This window comes from Peromyscus californicus, unplaced genomic scaffold (genome assembly GCF_007827085.1).
Source record: "Peromyscus californicus insignis strain IS unplaced genomic scaffold, ASM782708v3 Scaffold_5__1_contigs__length_169319896, whole genome shotgun sequence".
Taxonomy (NCBI): Eukaryota; Metazoa; Chordata; class Mammalia; order Rodentia; family Cricetidae; genus Peromyscus; species Peromyscus californicus.
Genome location: NW_026294573.1, coordinates 119,690,507 through 119,707,782, shown reverse-complemented (window position 1 = coordinate 119,707,782; position 17,276 = coordinate 119,690,507). Strand labels below are relative to the sequence as shown.

The 17,276-nt window shown below is 38.4% G+C and overlaps 1 pseudogene; it reads right to left on the bottom strand.

Annotated features, from left to right (window-relative positions):
- Positions 1-918: 918 nt before the first annotated feature.
- Positions 919-1,663, bottom strand: LOC128097044 (thioredoxin-dependent peroxide reductase, mitochondrial-like; annotated as a pseudogene).
- Between the last annotated feature and the right edge of the window lie 15,613 nt (positions 1,664-17,276).

Genomic DNA, 17,276 nt, shown 5'->3' with positions numbered 1-17,276 from the left:
AAAAACATTAAAGAAAAACCTTCTCTAATTCAAGGCCATGCTCATTAAAACCCTTTTCTTCTACTCCTTTTACTGATCTAGACACAATTTAATATATAGCCTAACACAAATGTGTTTTACATGACTTTGAACCCAAACAATCCTCTTAGTATTCTCTTTTAAAAATATTTTAAGTCAAAATTCAAATATTTTAATACTTATTTTAAGATTTATTTTTATATCCAGCACTTGAGGAAAGACTATGATTATGGTGATTTTAAAAATATAATTCTTGGATTAGACGTAGTCCTTCAAGATTACACCTCATCAATATCTCAAAATACTCACAAGCACTGTCAGTGCATGAATAAAATAAGAAAAATAAGTATGAAAACTCTAAATGTCAGGGACTGGGACAATACATGATTACTGTGTTTTTAATAACAAGATTCACATGTGTTTGTGTCACATATCCATTGAAACCTAACTTATACTGCTGATGATAAGGAGGAAATACTTTGACCTTTGTTACTATAAGTGGAAATATAGTTTAATACACAGACATTCATGAGACAATTTCAGGACCTTAATGAGAAGCTACTTCAGGGTAGATTAAGGTTCAGAGAAGGGTCAAGAGAATACTTACCATCTGAAGACATAATCTAAGAAACGGGGATCCAGGCATTCTTTGGGAAATGGTTAGCTGTTAAAATGGATCCAGTTAGGATTACTATGGAGGCAGCTAGCCACATTGAGAAACCCTGAGTCTGTATTATAAAACAATTGATTTGGTGTAGGGTTTAAAAGCTCAAGTATGATTGTTTTGCCATCTACAATAATATTCAGGGTGGTAAAATGTTTCCAACTGTGGATCTTGCAGGAGAAGCCACAGGTGAACGCTAGACATGAAATGATCTACTGACAGACTTTCTCAAAGTACTATTTGGAAAACATTAGACTTGGCTTTTTTGTAGAGGGCTCCAATATCCTGTTGGGTGGGCAGACTTCTCCATGGGTCTCTACAATCTTGGACCCTTCTCCATGTGGAAGATTTCTTCCATGCTGTGGCCCACTGGTTTGTCATTGACACTCAAATGCTTGATGACACCATTAAAGTCAATTATTAAGAAGTTCTTGAGTACCACAACAGCACCTTCCAATAGCAACCTGTAGTTGCAGGTTACTTCCTTAATTAAATACAATAGCAGTGTAATGCTTATGTGGCTCAAGTTGCCACTCTTCCTTGGTGTATTAATCCATGCAAGGTGGCTAAAGTGAAAACCCACCAAAACTGTAGCCACATCATAGTTCACATTGTGAAATTCATTGAGTTTATCACAGAAAGCTACAACTTCCATGGGACACACAATCATGACATCCAAAGAACAAAAGAAAAGCATCAAGAATTTCCCCTTAAAGTCATCAAGGTTTAGTTCTTTGGAATCACCACTGACAATGGACCCTTAAAACATGGCATATGCTGTGTGATACCAAGAGCATGGAATGAGGAACTGGTGCAAACGCTAAAGTTTTCTTGGGGCAAAGACAGACTAGAGTATGTTAGTCAAGAGGTTGGTCTAGAAGAAGTAAGTCTGACTATTGCAAAGGCAAAAATACTCTGAGAAACATCACTCATATGCTGAGCAACCAGAGCTTGGAAGAATCTTCCCTTCAAGGATGCCATCTTCAGTACATGCAGAAGCTTCAGTGGGCACAGATAATGGCCAACTGCACCTATTTTATTTTATTTTTTTATTTATTATTGAGACAGGGTTTCTCTGTGTAACAGCCCTGGCTGTCCTGGAACCCACTTTGTAGACCAGTCTGGCCTATTCTAATTTTTAGTATTAATTTCATTTTAGCGTTTATTTTATTGGTATGACGACTTCTCTCATGCATGTCTTTGTACCATGTACATGCCTGGTGCCTGAGGAGGTCAGAAAGGAACATCAGATCCATTGGGACTGGAGTTAAAGATCATTGTGAGTGGGCTATATAGGTGCTGGGAATTGGTTCTAGTTCCTTAGCATAAACAAGTACTTTTAAACACTGGGCCATCTCCCAAGCTCTGGAATTTTCATTTTAAGATGAAACGTTACTTGGAAGGAGAAATGGCTCTGAAATCAGAATCTGTATCAGATGGCTCACAACCATCAACAACTCCAGGAGATTCTCCATCCTCTTTTGGCCTCTGCAGTAACATGTACTCATACACTCACTGTAGTAAAATATTAGTTTAAAATGGGTCACATTCATTTGAGCTGTGGAATATTTGTTTAGTGTTGCAAAGATGTGTTGCATCATTTTATGATGCATTTGTTTAATTCTGTAAAGCTGTGTCACTTTGTCTGCCTAAAATACATGATTGGTCTAATAAAAAGCTGAACAGTCAATAGCTAAGCAGGAGAGAGAAATAGGCAGGGCTGTCAGACAGAGAGCATAAATAAGAGCAGAAATCTAGGCTCGAGAGAACAGCAAGGAGGGACGACTGAGAAAAGGAGGAGAGGAGGACTCCAGGGGCCAGCCACCCACCCTTTTCCCCCAAGATACACATAATTAAAAATTATAGTAGATCTATACAAAAAATTTCAAAAGAAAACATTACTACATAATTCCATTTCTTAGTTACTTGTTTTGGTTTGTAGTTTTCCTAGAAGAGCATAGGTCTGTAAGACTTAGTAAATGTACTCCCCAGGTATCACCATGCTGTAGCTTGAGTTTTCCTGCCTGGCCCACAGTCAGGACAAATCTCTGACACCCGCCAGTAACAGCTGCTCAGACCCAACAAAGTAAACACAGAAACTTATATTGCTTACAAACTGTATGGCCATGACAGGCTTCTTGCTAACTGTTCTCAATCTTAAATTAATCCATTTCTATAAATCTATACTTTGCCACGTGGCTTGTGGCTTACCGGCATCTTCACTTGCTGCTTTTCATGGCAGCAGCTGGCAGTGTCTCCCTTTTCCTTCCTGTTCTCTCAATTCTTCTCTCTGTTAGTCCCACCTATACTTCCTGCCTGGCCACTGGCCAATCAGTGTTTTATTTATTGACCAATCAAAGCATTTGACATACAGACCATCCCACAGCATCATGCTTGACAGAATTTCTCTAAATTGTGGGCCTCAAAGATCAGGCACATGAAAGTAGAGAAATGATGAAATTCCCCATCTATTGGATTGTTTGCTTTGATGTCTGTTGTAGTCTTTGGATTCAATTTATCTTACTTTATTTCTAGACATGTTTTTGACAAGTCTTTGACAAGAGTTAAGATAGGTCATATTTTATCCTATTGAGCTGTAAAGACACTAAATCTCTTTCAGGTGATTTTAAGCATGTTTTATATTATTCATAATCACATTCCTTTTATCAGTAGTCAAACCATCATTGTCTCATCCCATGATTGTTGAAATGTTTTCCATAATCATTACAATCCCCAGTGGTCATTCAAATCCTTCCCATGCAGCAATTTATTTACATGAAATCTTCTATTATGCTGTAATGTAATGATCACTCACAATTTATTACTTACTACATCTCATATTTTTTATTTAAGTATAAGTATCCTCAAAATTGCTACAAGAGGCCTAAAGCTACAGTAGGAACAATTTTTTTGGAGGAATCAACATTAAAATTGCATACCTTTTGTTTGGTGATGGTGGTACATGCCTTTAATCCCAGCACTTCAGAGGCAGAGGCAGGTGGATTTCTGTGAGTTCAACGACAGCCTGGTCTATAGGACATTCCAGGACATCCAGGACTATTACACAGAGAAAGCCTGTCTAGAAAATAAAGAGTTGTAAAAAGGTATAGATATTTACAAGAGTTGTAAAAAATAATATTCATTCATTGAGAAAGTGAATAATATGATATGTTTTTGTAAAGCTACTTGGAAACCCCTTTTATAGAAGTGCTTAACATAGCCTGGTTAAGAAGGACTCATTCCATCTGTGCATGACCTGTTTGTACAACAATGTCATATTAACAAAGCAATTATATTGGCCTGGACGATTCACAGAACAAATTAAGGCATTGAATAAAGTGTTATTGTAGTCATTACCCTTCATTGTGAGCATTTTCACAGCATTATGTAAGCACTATACAACATAAAGTTAATAGGGAAATAGCATTAACCATGTTGCGACTTGGTTACTATTTATGCAGACAGGTTTCCTTTGGTGCTATGAGAAGCCAAATGAGCATACAATTTTATTGAAACCTTTACTACAGAGTAATAATTTCCTCATAATGTGTTTAGGATTGTTGCCCAATCCCCTGGGTCACTAATTTAAAATGATTGCATTTGTGAGCATGTTCCAACTCCTATCTGTATAGTCCTTTTAAAATGCATGGATTTTATGAGAGTTACAGTCTTGATCATAATTATGTAAACAGATTATTTTAATTAAAACACATTTCTATCACACACACACACACCACTTGGTGGTACTAAGAATAGTTTGACAGAAGTATTGCAAAATCAATTTTATTAATTTAAATATACCCACATAACAGCTTTTCTGACCCCTGTTGAAAATATCCAACATCAGTAATAACTGTGTTGAGATTTCAAAATATTAGACACAAATATTATTTCATAGAGTTTGCAAAAGATGTTAATATGCATCTTACCACATAGAGCAATCATTTTTCTTATTTTTATTTCAATTGTTCATACTTTAGTTTTTAGCTTCCTGGATTTCATAATATTACTTATAATATAGGTGAATCAGCAATATTAAAAATAAGCAAAGAGACAAATAACACACCTTCTTTCTTTGAAGGATGGAAGCAGAAAACTGCACAATAAAAAGTAAAAATGAAGGTTTGAGGTTTTGAAAGCTATTTTCAGAAAAGTCAAAAGATGCAGAGTTAAAGTGAATAAAGTTTTGAAGGAGAATAAAGTTACCAGACAAAAAAGCTTGTGCAGAGATTTAGTACTCATTTTAAATAACTAAAATAAGTATTTATATGCAAAAAATAATTATATTTAGTGTGTATCTAAACAATATAATAGCAGTTCATTCATATTATGTGATTGTTTTAGTATTTTTATTGTTGCTTTTATCATTGTTGTTGGTTCAGTCTGATATTTAATTTCACAGAAAAATATTATCATTCATTGAGAGGCAGGTGTCTATGAGTTATTAACTTGTGCTTAATCAAATAATAGAAAACTGATATTAATTTTCTTTTTTATCCTAAAATTTTCTTCAATTAATACATGATGATTTTCCTTTCACTACTCTGTGCACCAAAGGAACTACATAAGGAAAACAATGAAAGGCATCCAATTAGGAATGGAAGGGAGGGATTCAAATTGTTCCTGTCTACAGATGACAAGACCCTAAAGACTTAATAGTAGACTGTTAGGATTAAAGGATAAAGCTAATAAAGTTTCAGAGTTTAAAATCAACAGAAAAAAATCAGCAAGAGTTTTATATATAAAAAACTAAATTGCTGAGAATAAAATAAGAAAGCAACTATCAACTATCAACAATTACAAAAAGGAAAATACATTGAAATAATTTCAACTGATGGAATATTGAATTATCCGTACAATGAAAATTTCGAAATACTGGTGGGTATGATTGAAGATAAAAAACAAGTATTTCCCATGTTCACTTACTGAACAGAAGTGATACTGTTAAATTGTCATACCAGATCTTGCTCCGGACGTCCCTTTTGGAACAATCGTGAGTACCCTTCCTTGCCCCAGACCCCATCCCTGGGCACCAGCCACTCCAGGGAAGACCTGCCCAACTCGGCCCCAGGTTCTGGCCACCGGGCAGGTTCCCTGCTAGCCCCACCGGGAAGGATCCCCTTCTCCAAGACCCCTGGCAGACCCTGCAGTCTCCACGCCCTGCCCCCACGCCCATCCGCCTGAGCCCCAAGCCTCTTCCTGAGACTTAGAGGCCGGCCCCCAGCTCCCATCTTGCTCCAGACTTCCCTTTTGGAACACTGACTTCCCTTTTGGAACACTGGTCTGTCTGAACCAAGTGTGCGGATAAGGCCAAGAACGAACCACAAGGAGATGGGCAGACGTCAAGGCAGAAACATATACAACAAAATGAATAGCAATACAGCATCACCAGGCCCTAGCCCTCCTCCAACACCTAGACCTGAACATCAGAAATTGGAAGAAGCAGAAGAAAACAGCCTTATGAATGACATCATGAAGAAGCTAGAGGCTTGCGTAGAGGAAAAGACAAAAAAATGTGAAGAACGCTGTAAACAACTAGAGGAAAGGGCAAACAAATTAGAAGAAATCAATAAAGTCCTGGAAGAAAACAATAAAATACTGAGAGAAAATCAAGAAAAATCAATGAAACAAATGAAGGAAACAGTCCAAGACCTGAAAAGGGAAATAGAAAAAATGAAGAAGACACAAACAGAGGGAATGCTGGAAATAGAAAATCTGAGAAAACGATTGGGAACTTCAGATGCAAGTATAATCAACAGAATGCAAGAGATGGAAGAGAGGATCTCTAGCGTTGAAGATACAGTAGAAGAAATACATTCATCAGTCAAAGAAAACACTAAAACCAACAAAGTCATGAACCAAAATGTCCAAGAAATTTGGGACACCATGAAAAGACCAAACCTAAGAATAATAGGGGTCGAAGAAGGAGAAGAATACCAACTCAAGGGCACAGAAAATATATTCAACAAGATCATAGAAGAAAACTTTCCCAACTTAAAGAAGGAAATGCCTATGAAGATACAAGAAGCTTATAGAACACCAAACAGACTAGACCCCCAAAAAAAGTCCCCTCGCCACATAATAGTTAAACAACTAAACGTACAGAATAAAGAAAGAATATTAAGAGCAGCAAAGGAAAAAGGCCAAGTGACATATAAAGGCAAACCCATCAGAATAACACCCGATTTCTCAATGGAGACTTTGAAAGCCAGAAGAACCTGGACAGATGTAATGCAGACACTAAGAGACCATGGATGTCAACCTAGACTAATATACCCAGCAAAACTTTCAATCACCATAGATGGAGTAAACAAGACATTCCATGACAAAGCCAGATTTAAACAATACTTATCCACAAACCCAGCCCTACAGAAAGCACTAGAAGGAAAATTCCAACCTAAGGAAGTCAGATACACCCTCGAAAACACAGGCAACAGATAAAGCCACAGCAGTAAACCCCAACGTATAGAAGTACCCACACATCACCACCAAAAAATAACAGGAATGAACAATCACTGGTCATTAATTTCCCTCAATATCAATGGACTTAATTCACCTATAAAAAGACATAGGCTTACAGAATGGATACGAAAGCAGGACCCATCTTTCTGCTGCATACAAGAAACACATCTCAAATTCGAAGATAGACACTACCTAAAAATAAAAGGCTGGGAAAAGACTTTCCAATCAAACGGTCTTAAGAAACAAGCGGGTGTAGCCATCCTGATATCCAGCAAAATAGACTTCAAACTAAAATCAATCAAAAGAGATCAAGAAGGGCATTACATACTCATCACAGGAAAGATCCACCAAGATGAAGTCTCAATTCTGAATATTTATGCCCCAAACACAAGGGCACCCACATATGTAAAAGAAACATTACTAAAGCTTAAATCACATATAAAACCCCACACGTTAATAGTGGGAGACCTCAACACCCCACTTTCACCACTGGACAGATCTCCCAAATTGAAACTTAACAGAGAAATAAAGGACTTAACTGATGTCATGACTCAAATGGACTTAATCGATATATACAGAACATTCCATCCTAACAAAAAAGAATATACCTTCTTCTCAGCACCCCATGGAACCTTCTCTAAAATTGACCACATACTTGGCCACAAAACAAATCTAAACAGATACAAAACAATTGGAATAACCTCCTGTGTTCTATCAGACCACCATGGTCTAAAGTTGGATTTCAACAACAACAAAAACTACAGAAAACCTGCAATCTCATGGAAACTGAATAATACCCTACTGAATCACCAATGGGTTAAGGAAGAAATAAAGAAAGAAATTAAAGACTTCCTAGAGATCAATGAAAATGAAGACACCACATATCCAAATTTATGGGACACTATGAAAGCAGTACTAAGAGGGAAATTCATAGCACTAAATGCCCACATAAATAAGTTGGAGAAATCTCACACTAGAGACTTAACAGCATACCTGAAAGCTCTAGAACAAGAAGAAGCACAGTCTCCCAGGAAAAATAGACGCCAGGAAATTATCAAAGTGAGAGCTGAAATCAATAAAATAGAAACAAAGAGAACAATACAAAAAATTAATGAAACAAAGAGTTGGTTCTTTGAGAAAATCAACAAGATAGACAAGCCCTTATCCAAACTAACCAAAAGACAGAGAGAGAGCATCCAAATCAACAAAATCAGAAATGAAAAGGGGGACATAACAACAGACATTGAGGAAATCCAGAGAATCATCAGGTCATACTTCAAAAACCTCTATTCGACAAAACTGGAAAACCTAAAAGAAATGGATAACTTTCTGGATAGGTACCACATACCTAAGTTAAATCAAGACCAGATAAACTATTTAAATAGTCCAATAACCCCTAACGAAATAGAAACAGTCATTAAAAGTCTCCCAACCAAAAAAAGCCCAGGACCAGATGGTTTCAGCGCAGAATTCTACCAGATCTTCAAAGAAGAGTTAATACCAATACTCTCTAAATTGTTCCACACAATAGAAACAGAAGGAACATTACCAAACTCCTTCTACGAGGCTACAATTACCCTAATTCCTAAACCAAACAAGGATACAACAAAGAAAGAGAACTACAGACCGATCTCCCTCATGAACATTGATGCAAAAATACTCAATAAAATACTGGCAAACAGACTCCAAGAACACATCAAAGCAATTATCCACCATGATCAAGTAGGATTCATTCCAGGGATGCAAGGGTGGTTCAACATACGAAAGTCCGTCAATGTAATACACCATATAAACAAACTCAAAGAAAAAAACCATATGATCATCTCACTGGATGCAGAAAAGGCATTTGACAAAATCCAACACCCCTTCATGATAAAGGTATTGGAGCGATCAGGAATACAGGGAACATACCTAAACATAATAAAGGCAATTTACAGCAAGCCAACAGCCAACATCAAATTAAATGGAGAGAAACTCAAAGCAATTCCACTAAAATCAGGAACGAGGCAAGGCTGTCCACTCTCGCCATACTTATTCAATATAGTACTTGAAGTTCTAGCCAGAGCAATAAGACAACATAAGGAGATTAAGGGGATACAAATTGGAAAGGAAGAAGTCAAGCTTTCCCTATTTGCAGATGACATGATAGTATACTTGAGCGACCCCAAAGATTCCACCAAGGAACTGATACAGCTTATAAACACCTTCAGCAACATAGCAGGATACAAGATCAACTCAAAAAAATCAGTAGCCCTCCTATATACAATGGACAAAGAAGCGGAGAAGGAAATCAGAGATACATCACCCTTTACTATAGCCACAAACAACATAAAATACCTTGGGGTAACACTAACCAAGCAAGTGAAGGACCTATATGACAAGAACTTTAAGTCCCTGAAAAAAGAAATTGAAGAAGATGTCAGAAAATGGAAAGATCTCCCATGCTCATGGATAGGCAGGACTAACATAGTAAAAATGGCAATCTTACCAAAAGCAATCTACAGATTCAATGCAATCCCCATCAAAATACCAACACAATTCTTCACAGACCTGGAAAAAATAATACTCAACTTCATATGGAAAAACAAAAAACCCAGGATAGCCAAAGGAATCCTGTACAATAACACAACTTCTGGAGGCATCACGATCCCTGACTTCAAGCTCTACTATAGAGCTACAGTAATAAAAACAGCTTGGTACTGGCATAAAAACCGACATGTGGACCAATGGAATCGAATTGAAGACCCTGACATTAATCCGCACACCTATGAACATATAATTTTTGACAAAGAAGCCAAAAGCGCACAATGGAAAAAAGAAAGCATCTTCAACAAATGGTGCTGGCAAAACTGGATATCAACATGTAGAAGGCTGCAAATAGATCCATATCTATCACCGTGCACAAAACTTAAGTCCAAGTGGATCAAGGACCTCAACATAAATCCAGCTACTCTGAACCTGCTAGAAGAGAAAGTAGGAAGTAGTCTTGAACGCATTGGCATAGGAGACTACTTCCTAAATAGAACACCAGTAGCACAGACTCTGAGACAAACAATCAATCAATGGGACCTCTTGAAACTGAGAAGCTTTTGTAGAGCAAAGGATACGGTCAACAAGGCAAAGCGACAGCCTACAGAATGGGAAAAGATCTTCACCAACCCCACATCTGACAGAGGACTGATATCCAGAATATATAGGGAACTCAAGAAATTAGACATCAAAATGCCCAACAGTCCAATTAAGAAATGGGCTATAGAACTAAACAGAGAATACTCAACAGAGGAAACTCAAATGGCTGAAAGACATTTAAGGAACTGCTCAACATCCCTAATCATCAGGGAAATGCAAATCAAAACAACTCTGAGATACCACCTTACGCCTGTCAGAATGGCTAAGATCAAAAACACTGAAGACACCTTATGCTGGAGAGGATGTGGAGCTAGGGGAACTCTCCTCCACTGCTGGTGGGAATGCAAGCTTGTACAACCACTTTGGAAATCAATATGGCACTTTCTTAGAAAATTGGGAATCAATCTCCCCCAAGATCCAGCTATACCACTCTTGGGCATATACCCAAGAAATGCTCAACCACACCATAAGAGCACTTGTTCAGTTATGTTCATATCAGCATTGTTTGTAATAGCCAGAACATGGAAACAACCCAGATGCCCTTCAACTGAAGAATGGATAAACAAAATGTGGTACATATACACAATGGAATACTACTCAGCAGAGAAAAACAATGGCATCATGAGGTTTGCAGACAAATGGATGGATCTAGAAAAAATCATCCTGAGTGAGGTAACCCAGACTCAGAAAGACAAACATGGTATGTACTCACTCATAGCAGGATACTAGACATGAAACAAGGATGACTTGTCTGCTACTCACATCACCAGGGAGGCTACCTGGAAAACAGGACCCCAAGAAAGACACAGGGATCACCCAATGTCAGAGAAATGGAATGAGATCTACATGAACAGCCTGGACATGAGTGGGGGTAATGAAAGGCGAGGGTTGAGGGAAAGAGAGCTTGGGGGAGCGGGAGATCCCAGCTGGATCAACAACAGAGAGGGAGAACAAGGAATAGGAGACCATGGTAAATGAAGACCACATGAGAACAGGAAGAAGCAAAGTGCTAGAGAGGCCCACAGAAATCCACAAAGATACCCACACAACAGACTGCTGGCAGAGGTCGAGAGACAGCCTGAACTGACCTACTCTGGTGATGGGATGGCCAAACACCCTAATTGTTGTGCTAGAAACCCCATCCAACTACTGAGGGATCTGGATGCAGAGATCCATGACTAGGCCCCGGGTGGATCTCTGGGAGTCCAATTAACGAGAATGAGGAGGGTTTATATGAGCGAGAGTTGTTGAGACCAAGGTTGGATAAAGCACAGGGACAAATGGCCAAATGAATGGAAACACATGAACTATGAACCAATGGCTGAGGGGTCCCCACTGGATCAGGCCCTCTGAATGGATGAGACAGTTGATTGGCTTGATCTGTTTGGGAGGCACCCAGGCAGTGGGACCAGATCTTGTGCTCATTGCATGAGTTGGCTGTTTGAAACCTGGGGCCTATGCAGGATTGTTTGGCTCGGCCTGGGAGGAGGGGACTAGACCTACCTGGACTGAGTCTACCAGGTTGACCTCAGTCTGTGGGGAAGGCTTTGCCCTGGAGGAGATGGGAATGGGGGGGGGGTGTTGAGGGGAAGGTGAGGGGGACGGGAGGGGGGAGAACAAGGGAATCCGTGGCTGATATGTAGAACTGAATTGTATTGCAAAATAAATTAATAAAAAAAAAAAAAAGAAATGAAAGTTAGTAGTTAGACATTACAATAGAAGTTGTAGTCATATTAGATATGTTTTAAAAATTGAGCAGATATATTTTAGACAGGTCATCTTCAAACCCTTCAGAGATCTACAGAATATGGCATTTAAAATGTTTTAATAACTTAGAAAATTTTTCTTTTTTGTTATGATTATGAGACATGTCGGCTCCTGGCAGTACCAATCTACTTCAGAGAAAATATGGGCATTGAAGAAACTGCATATGGAGTTAACTTTCATTGTGGCAAAAGTTAGCCACTGGACAACAAAGTATCCTTGAATCAACTGCTGACAAAATGGACAGACAGGACATGAAACAAAGGACTACTGATTCTTGCCAAAACGAGTGTGGTTATGGCTTTATCAAAAGGCATCTTCTGAGGCCAGGACAATATGGCACCATCCCTGAAGTGGCCTTCGCAATTTGGAAAAGGTACAGTGCCCTTTTCTTCGAAGGCAGCTGAATAGGCAGTGGGCCGATGGCTTCTGATGTGCAATGGAACAGCAGCTGAAACAGTTATTCTTGAAGAGTAACTAAGCTCACGCCTCGCAATAGTAAACTGGCATTTGATAGAGGGATGTGGAGAAGAACGGGATGTTAAGATGAAGCCATATATACACAGCCAAGAATGGACAGCTGAATTAAAAAATCAACAACAATTTCCAGAATTTAAAATCCTGAGTCATGACATGACACTAGTGGAATTCAGGTGTTTCTGGTACATGGACTGCTCTCACCCAATGTGAGGTTGAACTGTCGACCTTGTGTACATCCTACCTCACAAATGAGTCTGTCAGATATGCTAAGCCTATAGGCTGAAGATGATGCCCCAACACTGTGGAGAAACCTCAGGTGACTGTCCAGGCAGCTGGCTGTTTCTGTCAACTCACAAATTTTTTGGAAGTTGCTTGCATGCACTTTCTGTTTTTATTTTTGTTAGCTAATATTATTTCCTTCTTGGGTCTCTGAGGGAGTTGAAGATTAGTTAGTTATAGTTGAAGGTTAGTTAGTTATAGTTGAAGATTAATTAGGATAGAAAGTGAATTAGATACATTTTGGACTTAACAAAATAGGATAGATAATGAAATTATTTTCTCTGAATTTGTCAAATACAAATGGACTAGACATTGTTTAGACATTTATTACTTGTATATATTGTATATAGTCATTGTACTTTTGTATATAATTTTTCTTTTGTTAGTTATAACCTTTTTCTTTTTTTTCCTTTTTATTAAAATAGAAAAGGGGAAAAAAAAATAAATAAATTTTAAGATTGAAAAAAAAAAAAAAAATTGTCATACCAATCAACCTACACGAGCAATACTATTCTTTATATCAGTGACATTCTGTTTATTCTCCAATTTAGTTTGTAATATCATATGACTGATCTTTTTCCTCCTCTACTTCTTGTCTCTGGTTATCTCCCTGCACTCTTTCTTTCAGTATCCCTCCCTCTACATTCTTCTGTTGTGCTCCCCACTCCCAACCTTCAAGACTCTCTTTCCAGTAACATGGGCCTCATTTATTTTGCTGGCCCTTTTCATTTTGTTACCATCTCGATATGAAAATTTAGGAGTTAGAGTCTTGGATACACTTATGAGAGGAAGCATAATATTTGATTTTCTTATTCTGGACAAGCATTATTAAAATAATGTTGTCTAATTCTATAAGTGACATTTTACAGAAAGAGAAAACCATTTCAAAATGCATCTGGAACAACAAAAGAGCTTGCATAGGTAAAGTAAAGGAGCCCAAAGAACAAAGCCTGAGATATCCAATACTTAAATCCAAGGTGGGATACAGATACATATTAACAAAGAGAAGAGAGAACTGGTATAGAAATTGATTGATAGTGCATCCACAGAGCTGAATAGGCCTCAACCATAGACAAAGAACTACAGGCAACTAAGGAATGATGAGACTCTGAAAGCCAGAGAAATAATATTATCCAGAGAAGAACATCCCAACTGGTTATTCATACCAAATAGCTAGCCTTAAAATTATGTTCATACTAGTAACATTATATGGACTGCACAGATCATATTTTGTGTGTGTGTGTGTGTGTGTGTGTGTGTGTGTGTGTGTGTGTGTGTGTGTGTCTGTTTGTAAAGAAAAGAGCAAGGGGCTTTATGTAAGGTGTGGTTATTTGAATAAGAATAACTCTAGCTGAAGTTTTCTCCAGTCCTGCCTGGCCCACGGTCAGGACAAATCTCTCTCACGCACCAGTCCTGCAGCTGCTCAGACCCAACTGAGTAAACACAGAGACTTATATTGCTTACAAACTGTATGGCCGTGGCTCAGGCTTCTAGCTTTCTAGTTCTTACATCTTAAATTAACCCATTTCTATAAATCTATACCTTGCCACATGGCTCGTGGCTTACCAGTATCTTACATGTTGATACTGGCAGCATCTCCTGACTCTCTGCCTTCCTGTTCCCAGAATTCTCCTCTCTCCTTGTCCTGCCTTTACTTCCTGCCTGGCTACTGTCCAATCAGCATTTTATTTATAAAGAGCGATATTCACAGCAATAATTCCCATAATCTCATATTTAAATTCATAGTCACCAAGAAGTGCACTATTAAGAGGTGTAGCCTTGTTAGAGTAGGTGTGGCCTTGCAGGAGGAAGTTTGTCACTGGGGATAAGCTTTGAGGTTTCAAATGTTCAAGCCAGGCCCAGTATCTTTCTCTCTTCCTATTGCCTGCAGATGATGTAGACTTAGAACTCTAAGCTCCTTCTCCAGCACCATGTCTAACTGAGCCCCTTCTCCAGCACCATGTCTACCTGCGAGTAGTCATACATTGAAATAGTGTAGATGACCCAGAAATAATATTATGCATTAACAGCTTTCTTGTTAGAATGTTCAATATTCTCCATTAGCTCCTATGTTTCATCACTTGGTCTCTAACTAGTGACAGTGTTTGGGAAGGTTGAAGAACATTCAGGATATCTAGCCTAATTGGAAGACATTAATTACTGGCTTGGAGATGGAAAACTCTTGAGGTTTTGTGGTTGGTATTCATGTTCACTCTGCTTCTTGAGTATGAATGCAATAGGATCAGCTATTTCCTGTTCCTGCTACCATGCCTTCCCCACTCTCTTGGACTGTGTCTTATTGTACTATAAAACACACACATACACGCACACAAACACACACACACACACACACACACACACACACACACACACACACACACACACCTGTCTTCTTCTCTTCAGTTGCCTCTTAACAGATATCTCCTCAAAGCAACAAGAGAAGTAGAGGATATCAAATTTTGATACTAATAACTGGGTCTATATTTGTGATAAACATGATGATGCAGTTTCAGATTTTGTTAATTCTATTTCCAGAGGAACTTAGAAGAATTTGGAACCTTTGAAGTAGAAAAGTCACAGAGTATTAGCAAATCAAATAGAGCTATACTCATGGGAGTTTGGATGATTATAAAGCTGAGGAGAAAAAAGGACAATGAAGGCCAAGCCCATGAGATCTCAGTGGAGGAAAAAACAATGTATCAGAAACTGTGTTGGTGGCTATTCATATAACATTTAGGCAAAGAATCTGCTTCATTCTTCCCCTGTCCTGAGAACTTGAGTAAGAACATTTAAAAGTAATAGATTGTTGTGTGTGGTGGGGGAAATTACAAGACAGGAGAGCATTCTGTTTGTGACATGGTGAGTGCTCACCACTCATCTGTACAGTGAAAAGTACAAGGATGTCAAAAAGGTATAAAATCATGCAATTTGGTAAAGAAAAAGCATAAGTAAGTTGGATGTTGCAGATCAGGTGGCTGCTAAAAAACGTCAAACTTGTTAAAGACAAACCTGCTCTGCACTGGGACAATAAGAAAGGTAACCTGAATCCAAGTAACTATCAAAGGCTCCTACTTGTGAAAATGTAAATTTATTTCAAAAGATGGAGCCAGAACCAATAGTTCAACTAAAGAATTTCTCTGCTCAAAAATCAAATGCTCTGCAGTGTAACCTTGCAGACTCATCTGACAGGCATAGCAAGTGCGGTATAGCTGTGGTATGAAGAGACCAAACTTCACCTCAAAAGACAACAGAGCTTGTCTAGAAGCATCCATATTTTACTGATTTTGCAGACATGAAAGATAAAAGGTTGAAGGTGTTCCTAAGGCTTTCTACAAGGCTTCAAAGAGCTTCCAAGGCCAGGCAATGTTTAGCAAGATCAAAGTCTCTTCAAGAAGGCCCTGAGATGTCATCGTAGAAAGCTGTAAAAGTAAAGGCTAAGTTGCAGTTGAGCCTTGAGTGCAGTTAGAGATGTGGGAACCATAGGGCTTTGTATTAGTGACAGTTCTTTAGAGAAACAGAATAGAATGAACGGATGTGTGCATATACATATATGTGTATACTTTATATATGTGACACACATGCATATACATACATACATATACACACACATATATATATACATATACATATACACACATATATACACACACACACACTATATATCTCAAAGAAGGCTCTAATGCCAGCAGGAGTGACCTTATCAGGTAGAGTGGGAACAAGCAGGCAAAGAGCAAGAGCCTCCCTCTTCTGCATCCCCTTATACAGGCTGCCATCAGAGAGTGTGGCCCAGATTTAAAGTGGATATTCCCATATCAAAAAAATCCAGATTTAGGGTGGATTTTTTTCACTTCAAGTGATCCAAACAAGTAAAATCCTTTACAGGTGTCCCCAATGACTTGGGTTTTGGTTAATTCAATATTTAGTAAAGTTAACAACTGAGAATAGTCACCACAGCCATCCATTGACAAAAGCTGCAGGGATGGAGTGGAGCCAAGTTAAGAGAGAGACTGTTACAGGATGCAGAGCTGGAGGAGTGAGCTCCCCAAGTTTGAAATCCGTGTGAGTTGATCATGTGCCACAGATGCTGAACAATGAGCTGGAGGAGTTGATATTTGCCTTGCTATGCTTTGTTCTTGCTTTGAGCCAATACTTCCTGTGATTTCTCTATTCTACTCTTATGGAATGGAGATGTTTACCCTGTACCATTATGTATCATTATTTATTGGAATAATGTAGATTGTTTTTTGATAGGGGCTCACATAATAGATTTTTGACTTTGGAACATTGTTGAGGCTGATAAATATTGTGACAGTTTTTAAAGTTTGAATGGATGCGTTATGCACATGACACAGCCACTAATCTCTGTGTGGAGGAATGGGGACACAGCCACTAATTTCTGTGTGGAGGGATGGGGTCAGGATTCCAGTTTGAATATAAAATGTTCCAATGGACTCATATTTTTTGAGCACTTTCTCTTTAG